Source organism: Penaeus japonicus, unplaced genomic scaffold, assembly GCF_977035675.1.
Source record: "Penaeus japonicus unplaced genomic scaffold, GWHDUDI00000001_assembly GWHDUDI00000017, whole genome shotgun sequence".
NCBI classification, from domain to species: domain Eukaryota; kingdom Metazoa; phylum Arthropoda; class Malacostraca; order Decapoda; family Penaeidae; genus Penaeus; species Penaeus japonicus.
This window is the reverse complement of record NW_028234419.1, coordinates 2,219,894-2,222,393: the sequence shown is the minus strand read 5'-3', so window position 1 is coordinate 2,222,393 and position 2,500 is coordinate 2,219,894.

The window sequence follows — 2,500 nt, the reverse complement described above, 5'->3', positions numbered from 1 at the left end:
CTTAGTTTTGACATTTATTTAGTTATTATTCTTCCTTTCTTAGATTAGAAATATATAGAAATTTTTTAGAACTTTTTTTGTAGATAGTTTGTTTTTATTTTTTTTTTTGTAGAATATGATTTCTTATATTTTTAGCTATTTTTTTTTATATTAGTAGACTAATTTGGTTTCAGATTGATTAGACATACTTTATCCTTGATATACGAATCACTTTATGTCGTTTCGTTTTTTTTAATTTATTTAGATTATCTGACTTAGAACATGACGTAACCAGATGGCTAAACATCTGTGAAAAGATGATGGCTTCTCAGGACGTACTGGAAAAATGGATAGTACTACCAGATGTCTTTAAAAAAAAACTATGGAATCTTACGGCCGTGTGTGTAGAAAGATGTCATGTTTGTGTAGAAATGATGGCACCCTTGACCTTTTGCGATGGATAACGTTCGAGAAAAGAGAATGGCATTCTTGGACATCTGGAACGACATCCTCTAATATATTGTCGCTCCACGACAATTGCGATGAGATTAAGACATCAACCGGATGTGTGCGAAAAGAAGATGGTATCCTTAGATGTCTATAAATAGATAATGCCATCCCCAGAAGTCATTGGCAGGATGATGTCTGTTTGGCAGGATGGAATCCTTAGTTGTAAAAAAAAGTTGGTATCCCTGGTCATCTATTGAGACAGTATGGTATATTGGATGTCTGAGAAGATACAATGTAATTATATTTTCTTTTCACATTTTTTATGAATGTTTAAGTACTCCTAGGGTGACACCTGCACTAAATTATAATCCAGTCACACATCAACAGTGTTCGACTGGGTAGAATTGAAAGGTCACAAAAGGTTGATGACAATGTCAATGATAAAAACAAGTACAAGGACAAAGAAAATAACAAAGGTAATAGAAATAGTTATGATAAAAATAATGATAAAAATGACAGCAATAATAACAGTCATCAGCAAAGGTCAAAGTTTTCAGAATGTCAGACTCTTCACAGTTATCCAGGTGCTTTTCAGTCTCTCTATGCTGAAACTCCATCAGTGTATGAATCTTGGGCAGGATTCACCAACGCATTTAAGGTACCTTAATTAGCTTAGGGGATCCTAAGTACCGAAAAGTTGATTCATTAAGGCAGTTTAGATTTCGGAAAACCAAAATATTGTACCAAAAACTTGAGGGTGCTTCTGAGCGCCTTGTGAAAGCAGGACCTAAGGATGAGTTTTCTCTGGCATGTAATTCCTTGTAAAATTATATTATGCTACCAGTAAAGTTTACATACATTACGATAATCGGTTGTTCCATATAATTCGTATAAACTTGTCATAACTTTGTAATATATTTAGTATGTCTTATTAAATTTAAATATTTAATAACTCGAACGTTTAAAAAAATGTAAAATATTTTTCAAGACACGGTAAGGATGAGCTAGGTTCCCGGAAAAAAAGATGTTTTGCCAAGTTTATATGCACTGAGGTGAACCTGCCTATATCAGCGTGTGCTGACTCTTGAGAGAATGCCCCAACAAGTGTTGATCTGAATTTGGTCCTTACCTACCGTGTTGTCCAGGATAAGGATAAGCCAGATTTGTGAATGCTGCTTTCTCTACTTTATCCTTCTGGGTCCGGAGGTCACAGTGGGGGTGAACAATCGCCCCTAAGCCGCTGGTTGCCTTCAGGAAGGCCTCGGACACCAAGGCCCTCACCAGCGCCACTTGCAGGTTTATACCAAATATATGCTGACAATCTGTATCCAAATGTGTGGAAACAACCTAAAAACATGTTAACAATACCTCATAAGGCATAAGGAAAATTCACACTCCATTCCCTTAAATATAAGTTTGATATTACACCTCTATCATCATTGCTGGAGACACACAAGACATCATAATGCACCACAATACTCTATTAATGATAAGGAGCTGCACTGCTGAGTAAAAGTGACAAAATCAAAAAAATCGAAATCCTTTCCAAAAGAAACAAACCAGCGTCCGCCCTCCCGAAGTGCCCAGCCTCGACCCACGAGGAGACGCCGCTTACAACAAAACAAACAAATTGCAATCCACGTTTCCAAATTTAGGCCTACAAACGGTTTTGTACTTTTCTGAACACACGTACCCCGCACGCACGCAACCACACTCACACACAATATGTAAAGCATCAACATTATTCAGATATATTCTTTATAGAAATAAAATAACCATAGATTAATCCAAACACGACTACCAGTAATTGAAATATGCGTTAGAATAGAGTGGTAAAATTTGATGTGTCAATATGTTTAAATATTAAAGATGTGATTCCTGAAAATGGTGGTGATATTGTTCTTGTTAAGAAATGTCTCTATCTATATTTGCACACACACACACACACACACACGCACGCGCGCATGTATATATATATATATATATATATATATATATATATATATATATATATATATATATATATATGTGTGTGTGTGTGTGTGTGTGTGTGTACACACACACACACACA